This window comes from Salvelinus fontinalis, chromosome 10 (assembly GCF_029448725.1).
Source record: "Salvelinus fontinalis isolate EN_2023a chromosome 10, ASM2944872v1, whole genome shotgun sequence".
NCBI classification, from domain to species: Eukaryota; Metazoa; Chordata; class Actinopteri; order Salmoniformes; family Salmonidae; genus Salvelinus; species Salvelinus fontinalis.
In genome coordinates this window covers 37,951,268-37,974,777 of record NC_074674.1, presented here as the reverse complement: position 1 = coordinate 37,974,777, position 23,510 = coordinate 37,951,268, and the positions used below count along the sequence as shown (strand labels likewise).

General features: G+C 41.4%; 1 protein-coding gene across 2 annotated transcripts in view; it reads left to right on the top strand.

The window, feature by feature from the left end:
• The first annotated feature begins 15,698 nt into the window (after positions 1-15,698).
• Positions 15,699-23,510, top strand: part of LOC129864125 (zinc finger protein 618-like) — a 48,234-nt gene continuing 40,422 nt past the window's right edge. The window contains exon 1 of one of the 2 annotated variants that reach the window (XM_055936751.1): positions 15,699-16,075. The gene's annotated coding sequence lies outside the window, so the exon portion shown is untranslated. The remainder of the gene's footprint in view (positions 16,076-23,510) is intronic. The other variant, XM_055936750.1, reaches the window with a different exon arrangement.

Below are 23,510 nucleotides of genomic sequence, written 5' to 3'. Positions count from 1 at the left end.
ACATATTGTGTCTTCCCTGTAAAACATTTTAAAAATCGGAAATGTTGACTGGATTCATAAGATCTGTGTCTTTCATTAGCTGTATTGGACTTTAATGTGTGAAAGTTAAATATTTTAAAAAAATATTTTTTTTGAATTTCGCGGCACTGGTTTTTCAGTGGGGGGGGGGGGGGGGGGTGCCGCTAGCGCCACGCTGATCCTAGACAGGTTAACGTCATAGATTTAGCAGGTGGTAACTTGTGGAATAGACACCGGCTGGAATGCGTTTACTCTTAAAACCTGTCTAGGATCAGCGTGGCGCTAGCGGCACACCCCCCCCCCCCCCCCCCCCACTGAAAAACCAGTGCCGCGAAATTCAAAAAAAATATTTTTTTAAAATATTTAACTTTCACACATTAAAGTCCAATACAGCTAATGAAAGACACAGATCTTGTGAATCCAGTCAACATTTCCGATTTTTAAAATGTTTTACAGGGAAGACACAATATGTAAAGATGTACATCTATTACCTAAAAACACATTAGCATAATCCACCATCTTTTATTTGTCCACCAACACCAGTAGCCATCACCAATTCGGCTAAACTAAGATATTTATAGCCCCTAACCAACAAAAAAACTCATTAGATGACAGTCTGATAACATATTTATGGTATGGGATAGGTTTTGTTAGAAAAAAGTGCATATTTCAGGTAGATGGCATAGTTTACAATTGCACCCACCATCACAAATGGACTAGAATAATTACAATGAGCAACGTGTTTACCTAACTACTAATCATCAAACATTTCGTAAAAATACACAGCATACACGAATCGAAAGACACAGATCCTGTGAATACAGACAATATTTCAGATTTTCTAAGTGTCTTACAGCGAAAACACAATAAATCGTTATATTAGCATAGCACATAGCACATAGCAGCCCAGCATTGATTCTAGCCAAAGTGGGCGATAACGTCAACATCGCCAAAAATATATTAATTTTTTCACTAACCTTCTCAGAATTCTTCAGATGACACTCCTGTAACATCATATTACACAATCCATATAGAGTTTGATCGAAAATGTTTATATTTAGCCACCAAAATCATGGTTAGACAATGTGAAATGTAGCTCAGCTGGTCAGAAAATGTCCTTGCGCCACTTAGACAGTGATCTACTCTTATACATAAATACTCATAAACGTGACTAAAAAATATAGGGTGGACAGGGATTGATAGACAATTTAATTCTTAATACAATTGCGTTATTACATTTTTTAATTTATCCTTACTTTTCAATACAGTTTGCGCCAAGCGAAGCTACGTCAAAAAACATGGCGTCCTAAGCCACTAAAATGTTTCGACAGAAACACGATTTATCATAATAAAAATGTCCTACCTTGAGCTGTTCTTCCATCAGTATCTTGGGCAAAGGATCCTTTCTTGGGAGAAATCGTCTTTTGGTGGAAAGCTGTCCTCTTGCCATGTGGAAATGTCAACTGCGTTCGGGATGAACTGAAAAGCGTGCCCAACTTTTCACATCGTTGCAAAAATAAATGTCCCAAAATTGCACTAAACGGATATAAATTGCTATAAAACGCCTTAAATTAACTACCTTATGATGTTTTTAACTCCTAAAACGAGTGAAAAGATGACCGGAGAAATATAACAGGCTAAACTAACGCTTGGAACAGGTGCGCGCCGGTGTCCTCTAGGCTCATGGCGCAGCTCCCAAAGAATGACTAGCTTCAGGGTTTTTTCATTTGTAGGGCCTGTGAACGCGCAATCGACCCCGTTGGAATCGTCATCACGTAAAGGCATCCAGGGGAAGACGTAAGAAGTGTCCGTATAGTCATAGCAACGACAGTGCCCTTTTAAATGACTTCAGAAGAGTGGCCAACATTTCTCAAATCTGACTCCATGTCAGGGAAATTGCTGTAGAATGGGCTCTGTTCCACTTAGAGACAAAATTTCAACTCCTATAGAAACTATAGACTGTTTTCTATCCAATAATAATAATAATATGCATATTGTACGATCAAGGATTTTGTGGGAAGCCGTTTAAAAAATTAGCCAAATTAGCATAAATAGTCTAAACAGCGCCCCCATCCCCAACAGGTTTTAAATGTAATTGCAAAATATAGATTTAAGCCTAAATAGCTAATGAATGAATACACCCCTGGCTCGAGTAGGCCTACAACAACAGTGATTAGAGTATTTGTTCAAATTAATTAAATAGTTTTGACAAAACTATTTACTTATAGGCTAGAGGTGGTTTCCCAGACACAGATTAGTCCTGGACTAAAAAGGGCTTTCAATTAATCATTTATTTGAGCTAAAAATCCTTGTGTGTAGAAAACTGTACCATATTGTATTACGTAAAACAGTCTAAAGTTTATATTTGGTCCGTGTTTGATCTCCGTGCCTTATTAATTTTAGAAAAGTAAGAATGTATATGAGAGTGTGTGGTCGTACGGCAATTAATTGCTGGATGTTGCATATCGCATAAGGCAATTAGTTTGCAGCAGTCTGTTTTTTCACCCCTGGTCTGATTGAATGAATACAATACGCAACATCCAGGACTACGCTTAGCCACTGTAGCATGGTGGTCGAAAATGGTGTTTCATAAAGAAAATATGCATATTTTCCCCAGAGCCTGTGTCTGAGAAGACATTAGACATTTGGGGGGGGGGGGGGGGGGGGGTTGTTTGTATGTTTTTCACTCTTCCCTCTATTTCCTTTTGCTTTGAAGTTCCAGTTTTCACCCCACCCAGTAGGTGGTGGCAATGCACTATTAAAGTATGTAGTCTGCCGTAAAACCCCACCAAAGAACAAGGTATTCAAATCACAGTGTTTCTAATCCCAGTAGGGCCGAAGCCAAGAATCGTGAAATCAATCGATCCCCTTCAGGGGAGGAGCTGATTTGTTGTAAATGACGATAAAGCATTCATATGATGACTATAACAATTGTTGGCAACTTCAATTCTTTCACATTTACCAATTTAAAGTATATTTCAACACTGTCTGCTCAGGAAAATTTGCCGAACTGCTAAACTTGGAACCAATCGCACTCCCGTACATACTGTACCCCTCTTGATGAAGGCAGGCAATGGCCTGCTTCTATCTATGATGTAAACACAGCGTCTTGTGAAGAACGCAATCTGCTGTCTGATGAAGAGGAACATATATATCTAGCTCCCAAAGACTGAAATAAAATACATATGTTTTCTTAAAATGTGCAGCATGCGATATGAATTGTCTTGATCGTATGAAGAGGTAACTAACTCCATTGACCATTTAGACAATTTATTGAAAGCTAGCCAATGTTACAGTTTGACAAGCCTAGCCAGCTACTGTAAATATCAATTTGTGATTCATTAACAAGCTCTCTGTCAGTGAATTACATTTTTTAATCATGTTTTGGCATGATTATGTGTTATTTCTAGTAACTAGCTGCATGCTTAAAAAGACATTCAATCATAGACTTTGCATAGAAACCCAAATAAAAGCATGTAGATTGAAAGATTGTGTGTGTGATGTTTGCTAAAATGGAGGTTTAAAAACGACAGCTACATATGCATATTAGCTAACACATATGGCATAGCCTACACATATAGCATACCGTGCAATACAATCTTCTCTAAAAAAAGATAACCAGAGTATGATGAGTTCTCTTATAGCAGCTGCCCAATACTATGGTGGGCATGCATAATGTTGGATGCGTTGGAAAATAACGTATGCAGAACAATAAAGAGCATATAGATTATAGAAAAAGCAGATGGGAAATGAATGTTTGAGTTTCAAATACTAAATGTTCTGTGAATGTGGGTATATTTAAGTGGTTTAAATTATTAACTTTCCTACTGACCTAAAAGTTGATGGTGCCAATCCATTCATTATTCTACTAACTATGACTGAGTGTGAGACATGTTTTCCATAATGTACGTTTCATGCATATACAGTGCCTTCGGAAAGTATTCAGACCTCTTGACTTTTTCCACATTTTGTTACGTTACAGCCTTAATCTAAAATGTATGAAATTGTTTTTTTCCCTCATCAATCTACACACAATAATGAAAATAATGCAAAAACAATATTACATTTACATAAGTAGTGGTTGTGGTTCAGACCCTTTACTCAGTACTTTGGTGAAGCACCTTTGGCAGCGATTACAGCATTGTGTCTTGGGTATGACGCTACAAGCTTGGCACACCTGTATTTGGGGAATTTCTCCCATTCTTCTCTGCAGATCCTCTCAAGTTCTGTCAGGTTGGATGGGGAGAAGTGCTGCACAGCTATTTTCAGGTCTCTCCAGAGATGTTCGATCATGTTCAAGTCCGGGATCTGGCTGGGCCACTCAAGGATGTACAGAGACTTGTCCCAAATCCACTCCTGCATTGTCTTGGCTGTGTGCTTCGGGTCATTGTCCTTTTGGAAGGTCAATATTTGCCCCAGTCTGAGGTCCTAAGTGCTCTGGAGTAGGTTTTCATCAACCATCTTTCTGTACGGTTTCAGAAATGAATACACCCCAGGACTACTACAGTGCTATTTAAGATTAAAGAGGCCAATTTTTTTCTTTTATGAGCAAGGCCTTATTTTTTATTACAGCATTTTGGATGACTGTCATTCATATTCCATTGAGGCTACTACATGATACTCAAATTTTCCCTAAACCCATCATGAGGTTGCTACAATCTAGCCTACAAATTAAAGTTTATAATGTAGGTGTACAGGTCGAGAGACAAATTTAAGTAATCAAGGTGTCAAGAAGTGGTGCATTCAATACCACCTTGCACACTCTTGCCTACATATACAGTACCTGATCTTGTGTAATCATTATTCCAAACAGTAACTAAAACAAGAATTTCTATTGGACAATTTTAGGTAGGTCCATCCGTGTTTTGTTTAAGAATTTAAGCACTTTCTTAGCAGCCACATACAGTACAGCATCGTCACTCTGCTAGTTGTGTAATTACTTTTTGCATCTCCATGCTCTCGTCCTCTCACCTTTTCCCTTCACTTCAGTGCAAAACACAACAGCTGTCTGTGACCAGGCGAAAAAAACTCTCCAAGCCAAACCTTCATACCATGTGGCCTGCTGGAGGTCATTTTGTAGGGCGCTGGCAGTGCACCTCCTTGCACAAAGGCGGAGGTAGCGGTCCTGCTGCTGGGTTGTTGCCCTCCTACGGCCTCCTCCACGTCTCCTGATGTACTGGCCTGTCTCCTGGTAGCGCCTCAATGCTCTGGACACTACGCTGACAGACACAGCAAACCTTCTTGCCACAGCTCGCATTGATGTGCCATCCTGGATGAGCTGCACTACCTGAGCCACTTGTGTGGGTTGTAGACTCCGTCTCATGCTACCACTAGAGTGAAAGTACCACCAGCATTCAAAAGTGACCAAAACATCAGCCAGGAAGCATAGGAACTGAGAAGTGGTCTGTGGTCACCACCTGCAGAACCACTCCTTTATTGGGGGTGTCTTGCTAATTGCCTATAATTTCCACCTTTTGTCTATTCCATATGCACAACAGCATGTGAAATTTATTGTCAATCAGTGTTGCTTCCTAAGTGGACAGTTTGATTTCACAGAAGTGTGATTGACTTGTAGTTACATTGTGTTGTTTAAGTGTTCCCTTTATTTTTTTGAGCAGTGTATTTTTTAAATAAATTTGCAATTTGTTTTCTAAAAACCTGATTCTTCTTTGTCATTATGGGGTATTGTGTGTAGATTGATGATGGGGTGAAAAACGATTTAATCAAATTTAGAATACGGTGTCTCCCGACCCCTCCTGTCTCAGCCTCCAGTATTTATGCTGCAATAGTTTATGTGTCGGGGGGCTAGGGTCAGTCTGTTATATCTGGAATATTTCTCCTGTCTTATCCAGTGTCCTGTGTGAATTTAAGTATGCTCTCTCTAAATCTTTCTTTCGTTCTTTCTTTCTTTCTTTCTCTCTCTCTCTCTCTCTCTCTCTCTCTCTCTCTCTCTCTCTCGGAGGACCTGAGCCCTAGGACCATGCCTCAGGACTACCTGGCCTGATGACTCCTTGCTGTCCCCAGTCCACCTGGTTGTGCTGCTGCTCCAGTTTCAACTGTTCTGCCTGCGGCTATGGAACCCTGACCTCTTCACCGGACGTGCTACTTGTCCCAGACCTGCTGTTTTCAACTCTCTAGAGACAGCAGGAGCGCTAGAGATACTCTGAATGATCGGCTATGAAAAGCCAACTGACATTTACTCCTGAGGTTCTGACCTGTTGCACCCTCTACAACCACTGTGATATACACTGCTCAAAAAAATAAAGGGAACACTTAAACAACACAATGTAACTCCAAGTCAATCACACCTCTGTGAAATCGAACTGTCCACTTAGGAAGCAACACTGATTGACAATAAATTTCACATGCTGTTGTGCAAATGGAATAGACAAAAGGTGGAAATTATAGACAATTAGCAAGACACCCTCAATAAAGGAGTGATTCTGCAGGTGGTGACCACAGACCACTTCTCAGTTCCTATGCTTCCTGGCTGATGTTTTGGTCACTTTTGAATGCTGGCGGTGCTCTCACTCTAGTGGTAGCATGAGACGGAGTCTACAACCCACACAAGTGGCTCAGGTAGTGCAGTTCATCCAGGATGGCACATCAATGCGAACTGTGGCAAAAAGGTTTGCTGTGTCTGTCAGCGTAGTGTCCAGAGCATGCAGGCGCTACCAGGAGACAGGCCAGTACATCAGGAGACGTGGAGGAGGCCGTAGGAGGGCAACAACCCAGCAGCAGGACCGCTACCTCCGCCTTTGTGCAAGGAGGTGCACTGCCAGAGCCCTGCAAAATGACCTCCAGCAGGCCACAAATGTGCATGTGTCAGCATATGGTCTCACAAGGGGTCTGAGGATCTCATCTCGATACCTAACGGCAGTCAGGCTACCTCTGGCGAGCACATGGAGGGCTGTGCGGCCCCACAAAGAAATGCCACCCCACACCATGACTGACCCATCGCCAAACCGGTCATGCTGGAGGATGTTGCAGGCAGCAGAATGTTCTCCACGGCGTCTCCAGACTCTGTCACGTCTGTCACATGTGCTCATGTGCTCAGTGTGAACCTGCTTTCATCTGTGAAGAGCCCAGGGCGCCAGTGGCGAATTCGCCAATCTTGGTGTTCTCTGGCAAATGCCAAACGTCCTGCACGGTGTTGGGCTGTAGGCACAACCCCCACCTGTGGACGTCGGGCCCTCATACCACCCTCATGGAGTCTGTTTCTGACCGTTTGAGCAGACACATGCACATTTGTGGCCTGCTGGAGGTCATTTTGCAGGGCGCTGGCAGTGCACCTCCTTGCACAAAGGCGGAGGTAGCGGTCCTGCTGCTGGGTTGTTGCCCTCCTATGGCCTCCTCCACGTCTCCTGATGTACTGGCCTGTCTCCTGGTAGCGCCTGCATGCTCTGGACACTACGCTGACAGACACAGCAAACCTTTTTGCCACAGTTCGCATTGATGTGCCATCCTGGATGAGCTGCACTACCTGAGCCACTTGTGTGGGTTGTAGACTCCGTCTCTTGCTACCACTAGAGTGAGAGCACCGCCAGCATTCAAAAGTGACCAAAACATCAGCCAGGAAGCATAGGAACTGAGAAGTGGTCTGTGGTCACCACCTGCAGAATCACTCCTGTTTTGGGGGGTGTCTTGCTAATTGCCTATAATTTCCACCTTTTGTCTATTCCATTTGCACAACAGCATGTGAAATTTATAGTCAATCAGTGTTGCTTCCTAAGTGGACGGTTCGATTTCACAGAAGTGTGATTGACTTGGAGTTACATTGTGTTGTTTAAGTGTTCCCTTTATTTTTTTGAGCAGTGTATTATTATTTGACCATGCTGGTCATCTATGAACATTTAAACATCTTGGCCATGTTCTGTTATAATCTCCACCCGGCACAGCCAGAAGAGGACTGGCCACCCCTCATAGCCTGGTTCCTCTCTTGGTTTCTTCCTAGGTTCCGGCATTTCTAGGGAGTTTTTACGAGCCAACGTGCTTCTACACCTGCATTGCTTGCTGCCTGGGGTTTTAGGCTGGGTTTCTGTACAGTACTTTGAGATATCAGCTGATGTAACAAAGGCTTGAAAATACATTTGATTAATGGTGCATTTGCATAACTCTTTATCTTAGGGCCAAATCTTTTCAGCCTGCTAAGGGGGAAGAGGCACTGTCGTGCCCTCTTCATGACTGTGTGTGGACCATGATAGATCTTTAGTGATGTGGACTTTCGACCCGGTCCACTACAGCCCTGTCGATGTGAATGGGGGCATGCTTGACCCTCCGTTTCCTGTAGTCCACGATCAGCTCTTTTGTCTTACTGACATTGAGGGAGAGGTTGTCTCTGACCTCTTCCCTATAGGCTGTCTCATCGTCGTCGGTGATCAGGACTACCACCATCATGGCGTCAGCAAACATAATGAGAGTGTTGGAGTCATGCGCGGCCACGCAGTCATTGGCGAACTTGGGAGTACAGGAGGGGACTGAGCACACACCTCTGATGGGGCCATGTTGAGTGTGTTAAGTATGGCGGATGTATTGTTGCCTACCCTCAACACCTGGAGGCGGCCCGTCAGGATGTCCAGTATCCAGTTGCAGAGGGGGGTGCTCTGTCCCAGGGTCCTAAGCTTAGTGATGAGCTTGGAGTGCCCTATGGTGTTGAACGCTGAGCTGTAGTCAATGAAGAGTATTCTCACATACAGTGCCTTGTGAAAGTATTCACCCTCTTGGCATTTTTCCTATTTTGCTTTCTTACAACCTGGAATTAAAATTGATTTTTGGGGGGTTTATATCATTTGATTTACACAACATGCCTACCACTTTGAAGATGCAAAATATTTTTTTTTGTGAACAAACAAGAAAAAAAAAAATGGACTTGAGTGTGCATAACTATTCACCACCCCAAAGTTAATACTTTGTAGAGCCACCTTTTGCAGCAATTACAGCTTCAAATCTCTTGGGGTATGTCTCTATAAGCTTGGCACATCTAGCCACTGGGATTTTTGCCCATTCTTCAAGGCAAAACTGCTCCAGCTCCTTCAAGTTGGATGGGTTCCGCTGGTGTCCAGCAATCTTTAAGTCATACCAAAGATTCTCAATTGGATTGAGGTCTGGGCTTTGACTAGGCCATTCAAAGACATCTAATTGTTTTCGCTTCAACCACTCGAGTGTTGCTTTAGCAGTATGCTTAAGTTTTCTTTTCTTTGAGCAATGGCTTTTTTCTGGACACTCTTCTGTAAGCCCAGCTCTGTGGAGTGTACGGCTTAAAGTGGTCCTATGGACAGATACTCCAATCTCCACTGTGGAGCTTTGCAGCGCCTTCAGGGTTATCTTTGGTCTCTTTGTTGCCTCTCTGATTAATTCCCTCCTTGCCTGGTCTGTGAGTTTTGGTGGGCGGCCCTCTCTTGGCAGGTTTGTTGTGGTGCCATATTCTTTCCATTTTTTAATAATGGATTTGATGGTAATCCATGGGATGTTCAATGTTTTTTAAATTATTGTTATAACCCAACTCTGATCTGATCTGTACTTCTCCACAACTTTGTCCCTGACCTGTTTGGAGAGTTCCTTGGTCTTCATTGTGCCGCTTGCTTGGTGGTGCCCCTTGCTTAGTGGTGTTTCAGAACAGGTATATATACAGATCATGTGACAGATCACGTGACACTTAGATGGCACACAGGTGGACTTTATTTCACTAATTATGTGACTTCTGAAGGTAATTGGTTGCACCAGGTTTAGGTGATTTATAGCAAAGGGGGTGAATACATATGCACGCACCACTTTTTTTTCTTTGACATTTTTGAAACAAGTAATTTTTTTCATTTCACTCACCAATTTACAACTATTTTATATATGTCCATTCCATGAAATCCAAATAAAAATCCACTTAAATTACAGGTTGTAATGCAACAAAATAGGAAAATACCAAGGGGGTTGAATACTTTTTCAAGGCACTGTAAGGGTTCCTCTTGTCCAGGTGGGGGAGGCAGTGTGGATCTGTTGAGGCAGTATGCGAATTGGAGTGAGTCCAGGGTGACCAGGCTTTTAAAGCATTTCCTGGCTACAGATGTGGGTGTTACGGGGCAACAGATATTTAGAGAGGTTACCTTTGTGTTCTTGGGCACAGGAGCTATGGTGGTCTGCTTGAAACATGTAGGTATTAAAGACTGGGTCAGGGAGAGGTTGAAAATATCAATGAAGACACTTGCCATCTGGTCAGCACATGCTCTGAGTACGCATCCTGGTAATCTGTCTGGCCCTGTGGTCTTGTGAATGTTTACCTGTTTAAAGGTCTTACTCACATCGGTTACAGAGTGCGTGATCACGCAGTTATCCGTAAAAGCTGGTGCTCTCACGCATGGTTCAGTGTTGCCAAGGTATTTATTGAAACATGGGGGGGAAGATTGAGCGCAGGCCAGGGGAAGCTTGGGCGGGTTGCTGGAAACCAGGCACGGAGGCTGGAGCGAGAGGTGTGGGGACAGGGTAAGCAGGTCCAGAAGTATCAAAGTGAGTGTAGAGTGGGGAATCCAGGACAGAGTAACAGGACTGACGAGAAGTCGGACTGGAGAAAGGGACCAGAGTCAGAGCGTGCAGAACTGTAGCGGAGAGGAAAACAGCATCAGGCAAGGGAAAACGGCAACAAACAACTAGAACCATGGACTGACTGGGCAGAGATTACGATCTGGCAGTGTGGAATTGGAAGGACTGAGTGTTTGTAGAGGTCTTGATTATGGAACAGGTTGCACCTGTTGGGGATCTGCTCTGACTCCAGCACACCTGTCTCCGCCCACACAATCACACACACAGAGAGAGTGAGAGAGGGAGAGAGCACTGGGGGAGTGGCGGCAGGTCAAGGAGACACCGGATGAGCACTAGAGGGCATGGCAGGAGCAGATGTGACAGAGATGCAGCTATGCACAGCTGTCTTGCCAAACAAACACGTCTGTAGGCCCACTTCAAACATGGAAAATCATGCCGCTCATTAATACAGCAACACGTTGTGATATGGCACAATACACTTCTGTGGATCAAATTCGAGCCCAATATGTAGCAATACCCAGGGGTGTCATTTGGGTTCTTGCATTGGAATTATATAGAATTCTGCTTATATCACTCTATACCGCAATAAACATAAAAGTTAAAATGCCAACACCATTGTGTGCTTTTGACCAAGAAGTGATAGGTTTTCCAATATCTCCACTGCGTTCTATCAGCACCATGGACAGTTTCCTACACACTAAAGCAAGGCCGTTGAAAACGGCTAAGTAAGGAAGTAATTTTGTCATTCCATACCCTAGAGTTTTGCTGAAATGACGCCACTGGCTATACCACCAAGATTTGGATAAAAACTAACCAGCTAGATAGTTTTTTACATTTTCAGAAGAGTTGCAGCCTACTTCATGCTAAACATTAAAGTACATTAAACATTAAACTTTAAAGTACTACTTAAGTAGTTTTTGGGCTATCTGTACTTTACTTCACTATTTATATTTTTTACAACTTTTAATTTTACTCCTGTACATTCCTAAAGAAAATAATTTTCCCTGACACCCAAAAGTACTTTTTACATTTTGACTACTTAGCAGAACAGGAAATTCACACACTTAAAGAGTAAATCTCTGGTCATATGTACTGCATCTGATCTGGCGGACTCAATAAACACAAATGCTTTTTTTGTAAATTATGTCTGAGTATTGGAGTGTGCCCCTGACTATCCGTCAATTTAAAGACAAAACAATTGTGTCATCTGATTGCTTAATGTAAGGAATTTGAAATGATTTATACTTTTACTTTTAATACTTAAGTATATTTTAGAAATTACATTTACTTTTGATACTTACAGTTGAAGTCGGATGTTTACATACACCTTAGCCAAAAACATTTAAACTCAGTTTTTCACAATTCCTGACATTTTATCCCAGTAATAATTCCCTGTTTTAGGTCAGTTAGGATCACCACTTTATTTTAAGTATGTGAAATGTCAGAATAATAGTAGAGAGAATTATTTCATTCAGCTTTTATTTCTTTCATCACATTCTCAGTGGGTCAGAAGTTTACATACACTCAATTCGTATTTGGTAGCATTGCCTTTAAATTGTTTATCTGGGGTCAAACGTTTTGGGGAGACCTCCACAACCTTCCCACAATAAGTTGGGTAAATGTTGGCCCATTCCTCCTGACAGAGCTGGTGTAACTGAGTCAGATTTGTAGGCCTCCTTGCTTGCACACACTTTTTCAGTTCTGCCCACAAATTTTCTATCGGATTGAGGTCAGGGCTTTGTGGTGGCCACTCCAGTACTTTGACTTTGTTGTCCTTAAGCCATTTTGCCACAACTTTGGAAGTATGCATGGGGTCATTGTCCATTTGGAAGATCCATTTGGAAGACCCATTTGCGACCAAGCTTTAACTTCCTGACTGATGTCTTGAGATGTTGTTTCAATATATCCACATAATTTTCCTGCCTCATGATGCCATCTATTTTGTGAAGTGCACCAGTCCCTCCTGCAGCAAAGCACCCCCACAACATGATGCTGCCACCCCCGTGCTTCACAGTTGGGATGGTGTTCTTCGACTTGCAAGCCTCCCCCTTTTTCCTCCAAGCATAACAATGGTCATTATGGCCAAACAGTTCTATTTTTGTTTCATCAGACCAGAGGACATTTCTCCAAAAAGTACAATCTTTGTCCCCATGTGCAGTTGCAAACCGTAGTCTGGCTTTTTTATGGCGGTTTTGGAGCAGTGGTTTCTTCCTTTCTGAGCGGCCTTTCAGGTTATGTCGATATAGGACTCGTTTTACTGTGGATATAGATATTTTGTACCTGTTTCCTCCAGCATCTTTACAAGGTCCTTTGCTGTTGTTCTGGGATTGATTTGCACAGAGGGTGCTCCCTCTGCTGTTTCCTGAAGTCCACAATCATCTCCTTTGTTTTGTTGACGTTGAGTGTGAGGTTATTTTCCTGACACCACAGTCCGAGGGCCCTCACCTCCACCCTGTAGGCCGTCTCGTCGTTGTTGGTAATCAAGCCTACCACTGTAGTGTCGTCCGCAAACTTGATGATTGAGTTGGAGGCGTGCATGGCCACGCAGTCGTGGGTGAACAGGGAGTACAGGAGAGGGCTCAGAACGCACCTTTGTGGGGCCCCAGTGTTGAGGATCAGCGGGGTGGAGATGTTGTTACCTACCCTCACCACCTGGGGGCGGCCCGTCAGGAAGTCCAGGACCCAGTTGCACAGGGCGGGGTCGAGACCCAGGGTCTCGAGCTTGATGACGAGTTTGGAGGGTACTATTGTGTTAAATGCTGAGCTGTAGTTGATGAACAGCATTCTCACATAGGTATTCCTCTTGTCCAGATGGGTTAGGGCAGTGTGCAGTATGGTTGCGATTGCGTCGTCTGTGGACCTATTGGGTCGGTAAGCAAACTGAAGTGGGTCTAGGGTGTCAGGTAGGGTGGAGGTGATATGGTCCTTGACTAGTCTCTCAAAGCACTTCATGATGACGGAAGTGAGTGCTACGGGGCGGTAGTCGTTTAGCTCAGTTACCTTAGCTTTCTTGGGAACAGGAACAATGGTGGCCCTCTTGAAGCATGTGGGAACAGCAGACTGGGATAAGGATTGATTGAATATGTCCTTAAACACACCAGCCAGCTGGTCTGCGCATGCTCTGAGGACGCGGCTGGTAATGCCGTCTGGGCCTGCACGGTTAACACGTTTAAATGTTTTACTCACCTCGGCTGCAGTGAAGGAGAGCACGCAGGTTTTGGTAGCGGGCCGTGTCAGTGGCACTGTATTGTCCTCAAAGCGAGGAAAAAAGTTATTTAGTCTGTCTGGGAGCAAGACATCCTGGTCCGCGAACGGGCTGGTTTTCTTTTTGTAATCCGTGATTGACTGTAGACCCTGCCACATACCTCTTGTGTCTGAGCTGTTGAATTGCGACTCTACTTTGTCTCTATACTGGTACTTAGCTTGTTTGATTACCTTGCGGAGGGAATAGCTACACTGTTTGTATTCGGTCATGTTTCCGGTCACCTTGCCCTGGTTAAAAGCAGTGGTTCGCGCTTTCAGTTTCACGCGAATGCTGCCATCAATCCACGGTTTCTGGTTTGCGAATGTTTTAATCGTTGCTGTGGGTACGACATCGTCAATGCACTTTCTAATGAACTCGCTCACCGAATCAGCGTATTCGTCAATGTTGTTGTTGGACGCAATGCGGAACATATCCCAATCCACGTGATTGAAGCAGTCTTGAAGAGTGGAATCAGATTGGTCGGACCAGCGTTGAACAGACCAGTGAAGCGGAGATACAGATTTTGCGCCAACCTGTCACTCAATCATTCAAACAATCATATTTGTATCGGGACATAAAACTAAAACTGAAGGGGCTAAGCTGCCTTTTGTCCCCTCGTGGAGCCATGCCCAACACATATATGCATATTGGCCTATATACACTGAGTGTACAAAACATTATGGACACCTGCCCTTTCCATGAATTATACTGACCACATGAATCCAGGTGAAATCTATGATCCCTTATTGATGTCACTTGTTAAATCCACTTCAACCAGTGTAGATGAAGGGGAGGAGACAGGTTAAATAATTATTTTTAAGCCTTGAGACAATTTAGAAATGGATTGTGTATGTGTGCCATTCAGAATGTGAATGGACAAGACAAAATATTTAAGTGCCTTTGAACGGGGTATGGTAGTAGATGCCAGGCGCACCGGTTTGTGTCAAGAACTGCAACACTGCTGGGTTTTTCACCCTCAATGGTTTCCTTTGTGTATCAAGAATGGGCCACCACCCAAAGGACATTCAGCCAACTTGACACAACTGTGGGAAGCATTGGAGTCAACATGGATTAGCATCCCTGTGGAACGCCTTCGACACCTTGTAGAGTCCATGCCCCAACAAATTGAGGCGGTTCTTAATGTTTTGTACACTCAGTGTATCCATAATTCAGACACAGCAAAAACATTTATTGAAATTAAATATATTATACTGAACAAAAATATAAATTCAACATGTAAAGTGTCAGTCCCATTTTTCATGAGCTGAAATAAAATATTTTCCATATGCACAAAACGCTTATTCCACTCAAATTTTGTGCACAAATTTGTTTACATCCCTGTTAGTGAGCATTTCTGTCTGTAATAAAGCCATTTTAAGGGGGGAAACTCATTCAGATTGTCTGGGCCTGGCTCCACAGTGGGTGGACCTGGCTCACAAGTGGTGGGCCTGTGCCTTCCCAGGCCCACCCATGGTTGCACCCCTGCCCAGTCATGTAAAATACATAGATTAGGGCCTAATTCATTTATTTCAATTGACTGATTTCCTTCTATGAACTGTAACTCAGTAAAATCTTTCAAATTGTTGCATTTATATTTTTGTTCAGTATACAATATATGTATACATATGAGTGGGAAAAAATATACAACATAATATCATCAGTGTTGTTGGATTGATTTATATATTATTTGGAAATACATGGACAAAGGGTACAAATTACATAACGTTTATAATGGTCAACATAATTTCTAATAATTTGTGTCATCATGAAGTTGTTACTTTGTTTCAACTCCTATACAACTTCCATAATATTAGATCCGGGAATTTTATTCTGTATGATTTATAGTTTCTTTATTTCCCTGCGCAACTTTACTGTCGTTCGACCTTTTTTTTCACTCTGCCCAGAATAATTTTGATATAACTAGCAGGCGTTGCAATTTCGGAATCTGTCCTTGTATGATGGCGGTCGAAAATTTCCACTGGAGAAACCGCAACGCATAGCCTACTCTGAATACGGAAAAAAATGAAAAAATAAAACTAATAAACCGAGCCCGGACGGACTGTAGCCTACACCTTCGTCAAAACAATCATACAACCGGGCTCATTCCGGAAGATGTCAAGGTTGCAAGCTCGGAAATAAAGCTGTTTTAATTTTGATCATTTGAGAATGAATACCGGTAACTCATTTTATTTCAAAGCGTTATTTGTACAGTCACCTCTTGTGGATGAGGAGGATTTTGGAGCTCGAACAAGCCTACACGCATGAGCTGCATCATTTTGGGAGGTAGTCAAACCATTCTTTTTCGTTTTTTCTGATTTAGAAATCCTAAATTTAAAAAATGTGTACAGGCCGCAGTTGCTGATAGTTCACTCGACTCGCTCTTCATAATGAGTGAGGGTGTCTGTTTTCAAGCTAATGCATGTTTGGTGAGCATTATCAAAAGCAATGGTGTACTGGCTTTAGTTTCAGTCACAAATTATCTGTTGATTTTTAGACAGCGATTTCGAATAAAGTTTTCGAGTAAAACTCAGCTGTCTGCACTGGCTAATTAACCCAGTGATCGATTGTAACTGATGAATAGTAGCTTTGGAAGCGTGTTGGAAGTTAAAGCAGTGAAGGACGAGGAGGAACAGTCTGAAAACAACCTTGCAGCCAGCCATGTTTTGTGAAATATGCTTCAATTTTCTCTCACATTCCATAATCACATCAATTGAGTCGTGACAGTGTGTGTTGTGATAAAGCGTGGGCTATTTGGTTCAATCGGTCGACATGAAGACAATGTTTCCAATTTCGAATATAATTGCTACTTCTGTTTTCGAAAACGGGGTAGGATTTTAATTCATTTTATTCTGAAATTGGCGACACCTGTCGGCTGTTATTTTGTGAAATTAAGAAATTCCAATTAATTTGTCGTTTTAAACATTTTATTGTAACCTTCGTTTTTTAAACATTTTGTAACATTTTCCTTTTTAATTTCGAAGCAATTTTTGAAAAGTAAGCTGCATTGGTAGCCTATGATTACGGCCCTTGACTGTTCATACTGCAAACGTTCATACAATCTGCTTTTTTTACTGTAGAGGATAATTGGTAGATTGCACGAGCTGCTGTTTGAGTGCATGTAAAAAGAAAAACTGTTTGATACATGTATTGATTGCAGTATTGCCTCAGTCTTGAACCAGATTCGTTCTATCATTATGTGCTCTTTGATGTTGAATATGAGAAACTAGGAGTAGCCTAGGCCACAGTTTGAATCAGGGTGTGTCAACTCCCATGACGTTTAAACAAAAAGTTTGAAGTACTATATAGTTTTTGTATATTTCAATAGTGACTATGTCCTTAATTTAAATAGCTTACCAATTCGCATCATCAAACTTAAAATAAGACAATATAACTGCCTTAATTGACAGTGCAACTATCTTACTCCATCAACCCAAGATCTTGACTGTATTAATCCATTGTTGATGTAGGCTATAGCCTCTGTTTCGAACTAATGTCAATCTAAAAGTAGACTGTTAATCTTTGTTTCCACAGTTTAGATGCATTTGAGTGTTCATATTTCCCCAGCCCTATCAAGCTTTAACAAAGTGGCAGGCAGGGTCTGGCTGTTGAAAGGGTAGATTGTGGCTTTGATACTACTAACATCCCCTCTGATGTTGATGGTAATTGTGAGAAAGTGTGTTTAGTAGGCTACCGACATAGTAACAATCAGCCTAATGTTTAGGCTGGGTGTGCCTTTCCATAGTATTAAAGAAATAATGACATATCTAAGCTCCTAGATGTAGATTGGAAGAGAGGGTAAAGAGATGTGGCAACAACACTGTAATGTAAGAGCTTCTGGATGTCACCCATTCTGACATTCTTCTATAAGAATTCCCTTTGCAATATACATGTGCTGTTTGACAGGTCAAGGTTGCCCATCTTGAATTTGTTTTATGTGTTTTGAGAAAGTATATAAAGCAAATTCATGTCATGGTCTGCTCGAATGATGAAATATGGTAAACGAGGAATACACCAGACTTGTGTCTAAACTTTGTAAATAAAACAAACACTGCCCAAACAAAAGGGAGCAGTACAGAAAGGAGGACCAATGCAGAGGAGGACAGTCAGCACATTTTAGGAACAGGAAATACAATCATAACCAATTTCTCTGCTGTTTACATTCATCTTGTAGACACTAAACAATTTCCCGTATAGGATGGTTTGTCTATGTAAGTAGATCTGAGGGAGCCATTTTAGTTTGGTCATTTTGGCGCTGACCTTCAGAACTGGACTGTGAATTTGAAGTGTTGGTGGAAATGTTGTGCTTCGAAATCCTGAACCTGAACCCTGACCTTTTCCCTCCACATTCAATCTAATACAAAATGCTGGCTATGAATTACATTAGGAAATTCCAGGTTTTTAATTGAAGAGAATGAATGTATGAATGACAGGAAAATTATTATTAAATGTCAGAGCAGCCAGGTAATGAAAGTCATTTAGGATTTGTTTTGGTGTGAGGTTGCATTAAAGTGAAAGGCACCTTTTTATAGACCCACAACATGCAACTTGAATTGTACATTTTGATGGTGTTCTGTGCTTTATATATAGTATACGTTAATACATATTCGTTTGTGGAATGTATTCTCAAATGTTTTAACTAATAGACCTAAACTATTTACCCACCCAGGTGACAGACACTGTGGCTTGTGGGACCTTGGTAGAAGGGAGACACAGGACTGTGCAAGACAGCTGTTTGCACCTTTTTAGGCACCAAGAGGTACTTTAGGGTGTAATGGTCTGCTTGTGAACCCCAAAATATCTGCTGCCCCAATTTAAACAAAACAGCTCAATAGGTCTGTAGAGAGATGGAGAGCAAGAGAGAGCAAACCCTGTTGTCAGTTCATAACAATTAATGAAGGCTTGACCATCTTTCACTAGCTAGAACTTAGTGTCATTTACTTTTGTCTAGAGTGCAGTCCAAACTTTATGTAGGCATACCTGTGTAGGAGGCCTTGTTGCAATGTAGGTAGGTGTAATCCTTCCGTCTGAGCATTTGGATGTTCTTGCTGAGAGCTACAAAAGCTTAGCAATTACAGTTGCTAGTAACTTTTTTCTTTTCTTGTTCGTTGGCCAGGTAAATGTTGGCATCTGTCCAAATCTGCCAAACACATCAGCAGTTACCTACCTTTATGAGCATAGTTGTCCTGATAAATCTCTGAAAATGACATCACTCGAGTTAGGGCCAGCAGGATAGTATTTCAGGTTTGGACAGCTACATGAAAGCGCTTTTGGGAGTTTGTGTATTCTGTGCATATTTCCCCCTCTACTTAAAATGAACCTTATTGGTCTCATGAATAATTCACAAGGACACTCAATTGCTGCAGCAAAGATGAATTAAGGCCAGTCTGTACTGTGGTTATATGCACATAGGAAGTGTGTGCTTTTTGTTTCAGGTTTCTAACGGTTTCAGGGCTCAGGTTGCCTTTCTAAAAATACTATTTTATAAAGATAATTTAATTTCTGTGGAACAGCGGGAAAGTCTCCTCTTGCTCTAATGAATCTATAAATCACAATGGAGCAGGTTTACCAGACCTGCCTCAGCCTGCACTGCAATTTAGATTTTCATAAAAAATGTAATCTGCCAGCGTACAAGGGCTTAGCGGCAGACCGGATGCCGCCCTGAATTTCTAATTTTAGGGCTGCTCTTTCAGGATTTATTTTTGTATAATTCAAGTCCGCTTTTCAAAATCTCTAGTTATTAAATTTTAATTCACAGCATTAACATATAAATCGAAAAGTTTTTATGGGGTTTTGGAGTGCATGTGGATGGAATTTTACGAGTTGACGCAGTTCTGTTTCCAGACCATTCCGGCTAATAGAAGGAAATGTAGGAGGGGAAAAAAACGATTTTCCCATTTCTCTGCATTATTGCTTTTTTTTTTAAATTTTTATCGTTGGTTGGAAGCCATCTTGAGAGAAATTTATTACACCAAGGGGGCTAGGAAAATGTGCTTCTGATTAAGGAGCGAGGGAAAGCATTCAGACTGAAATAGGTTTTGGTCATCCCTGTGGCTGACAATATTCTACTCACCACTGATACTCCTCTCTGCATAGCAGGAATATAGGAAACCAATGTATTGATTTCAATCACAGGAGGTTGGTGGCACCTTAATTGGGGAGAACAGGCTTGTGGTAATGGCTGGAGCGGAATGAATGTATTTGTATTTATTATGGATCCCCTTTAGTTCCTGCCAAGGCAGCAGCTACTCTTCCCGGGGTCCATGGTTTCTGTGTTTCATGCTATTCCATTCTCTCCGTTCCAGACGTTATTATAAGCTGTCCTCCCCTCAGCAGCCTCCACTGATTTTTAAACATTTTTTTTATTCATATATATTCAACCAATTTCTATACTCTTGTTTTTCTTATTTTGTGTCAGAATTGGTTTAGTAGTGCATCCTTTGTTCTGTTATTAGCCCATCATGCCTGTCCACATTTAGCCTAGTATTCCAAGTATCTTGACCCCTCTTGATGCAATGTTTCATTTATTTTTCCTCCAATGTTGACCTTTCTGACATCATTAGCAATGAGACTGATTAGCTTAGTAATGTAGTCTAGCACAAATATTATGTTTAATATCCATGCAATGACATTTAACAGCTGCCCTCAATCTTGAGGAAAGCAGGCGTCTATTTAAATGGGGGAAATTGAATGCTAAACCAGTTTCATAACATGCAGTCTCGCATACACACACTGCCTATTGCCTAAAAAAGCCTTCATATTGATTTGATGCTGCTTTGATCCGATTTGATGTGACACATTTTCAGAAGGATCTGGTGGAGTATTTTCCTATTTCATGGATGATATGACAAATGGATCTGGTATAGTTTATTCGACCAGATCCTTTGGAAAATGTGTCATGTCAGCCATGAAATCGGAACATTTTAACCATGAAACGGTCATTTGAATAATTTATGAAATAGGAAAATCTTCGGCTCGTTTCCTTTGTTGGTTGAACCAGTTGTGTGAAACAAGGTTAAAAAACATTGATGGGAAAAATGTTTTAGTTGTCATGCTTCAATTACCCGAAGTTGCAAGAGGTAAAGCTTTTGGGATCAATAAAAATGACAGATGGCAAGTTTCACATTTTCAATTTGATAGAATACAGCAAGCCATTTTGTTTGCAGGGAAATATACTAAGGTTAGGCTACACAAAATGGAAGCGTAATATGGGTGCTAAAACGATTCATCAAGATTCTGAAAGAATTCAGCCTATTTAGAAGCGCAAAGTATTTGTTCAAGAATTTAAATAGGTAACTTCTTCAGACTTATATTCGGTTGCTTCCCTTTTTCTCTTCTAATGTTGAATTTACCTTTTGTCTACATTTTAGTAAAACTTGTTGTAATGGGCTGCAATAATGCATGAGAAATGTGCTTAATATACAACCATTTGCTCATTGATTGATTTTCATCCATTTAAACCATAAGAAGGGAGTGGAGATCAATGATGCCTTCCCAGAATTCAGTTGTTCTTTAGTCAATGTCCATACATGCTATTTCCAGGGTGTTTTTGAAGTGTTGTGACACCATGTTTTTTACATCTTGGAAGTAGGCCCATTTCAGATTCAGAGCATTTGATTATTTGGACACGTTCTGTGTTTTTGTTCCTGATCTCAATTGACTCTGAGAACGGTCAAATTCCATAATGTGCATAGCAAGATGTATAAATCCTCATAAAAAAAAAAAAAATGGAGATGGAAAAATGTCAGATGTTTGGACTATCATACCGCAGTAGTTATGTGATGTAATTTTTTAAACAGTGAGGGAATGGAAAAACTAAATTAACCCCTACACGAGGCCTACAACTTAGCCCTTTCACTTAATTCAATTATTTTTTATTTATTTAACCCTTATTTTAACTAGGTAAGTCAGATAAGAACAAATTCTTATTTACAATGATGGCCTACCAAAAGGCCTTCTGCGGGATTAAAATTAAAATATAGGACAAAACACGCATCACGACATAAGAGAGACCTAAGACGACAATAGCATGGTGACAGCACAGCACAGCATAGCATGGTGACAACACAGCATGGTAGCAACCAAACATGACAACAACATGGTAGCAGCACAAAACATGGTACAAACATTATTGGGCACAGACAACAACACAAAGGGCAAGAAGGTAGAGACAACAATACAGGTGAAAATATCTGTATCAGTAGTAGCTAGGTTTCCATCCAATCGGTGAAAGATTTTGATGCGAATATTCTAAAATCAGCTTGAAGAAAAATCAGTATGTAACACTGTACTGCACACAATGTACTTTTTTGCCCAAATTAAAATCTTAAAGGTCAATGTGTTTTACATCGCATTCTCAACTTTACTGATAGTTTTGCTATTTAACGCAACAGTGTTTGTGACAAATGGGCCTACTCTGGTTTTGGCACTTGCGCTCTAGCCAGCAGCTCGCACATACAGTGCAGGTAGGCTAGTACACATGATGACATTATTATGGATAAGAGTGAGAATCTTTGTATTTGTCAAATGGTGATCAAGCATTGATCATAATATCACCAGAATAAGACCCCAAAATGTTTATTGGAAAGGAGCATCAAGCTCATCACCGTGCACTTTCACCACCCTGTGAAGTTCATCATAACTTATTTCATCGGCAGCCTTAGTGGGAGGACCACACACCATATAATCGTGTGGCTTCAAGTTTATTATATCAATATTTGTGCATAAAGGTGTTTCCTCTGCCATTTGTTGCATAATTAATTTAACAACACAAAAAGATCCCACCATATCGAACTATCTGCATTTATAAAAATGTCCAGAAACCTCCTATTTCCGTCACAGCTGTCGTGGTGATACTGTATGACTTTACTCGCATAAAAACTGGATGGAAATGTGGCTGTGTGACCTTATGAGAGAAAGTCCATGAAATGGCATATTTTCTAAAATGTAGCTTGTTTCTCAGAGGCTGCAAGATATATCTTCAGTTGATTCTATTTCATCCATGGTTGGGGTTTTTTCACCATGAGATTTTACAAGTTTGACCAGATTAATTGTATGATGGGGATTACAGCGCATACGCAAACTTGTCTCAACTAGCCCAGTGTATTTATCAATAACTAATTCACAATTGCATCGCTGCCGACCAAGCAGCACAGATTTAATGCCTACGTGTTCTAATTTTGTGAAAAAATGTATCACATTCTGCCATTATGGTATGAAATCCAATCATGTCCAGCTCTGAGTGGGATTTCACATTTTGTATTTTTCTTCTCGGCTGATATTCTCCTCCATGTAGCTTCCTGCTTCCACTTGTTCCAGATAGGGCTGTGTTTTTGTTTGAAATAAAGCTCTCGTCATAATTTCCAACACAACATGGCGCACAGCCGCGACACGGCTGCTGCTGAAATGAACACTCAGCCATTCCCTTTGCTTCCCAAATTAGCTTTTACGGCCTCCAATCTGCCCAGGCGTGTTGAATTGAATTGGCCTCTTTTGAGGGAGATTAGAATTTCCAATGTTTCCATTGTCGGCTGGCTACTTTTCTTTGCAGGCATCATTTTTATTGAGTAGGCTAGATGTCAGGGGCGGTTAGTTATTTTACATTTATTCTAATGCTGTATGAGATATAGCCCCAGCCCATTAAACTGTTGAACCCATGCAGATATGAAAAACATGGAGGTTCTCCCATTGTCCATTTCTCTACCAGATCAGGAGCACCATG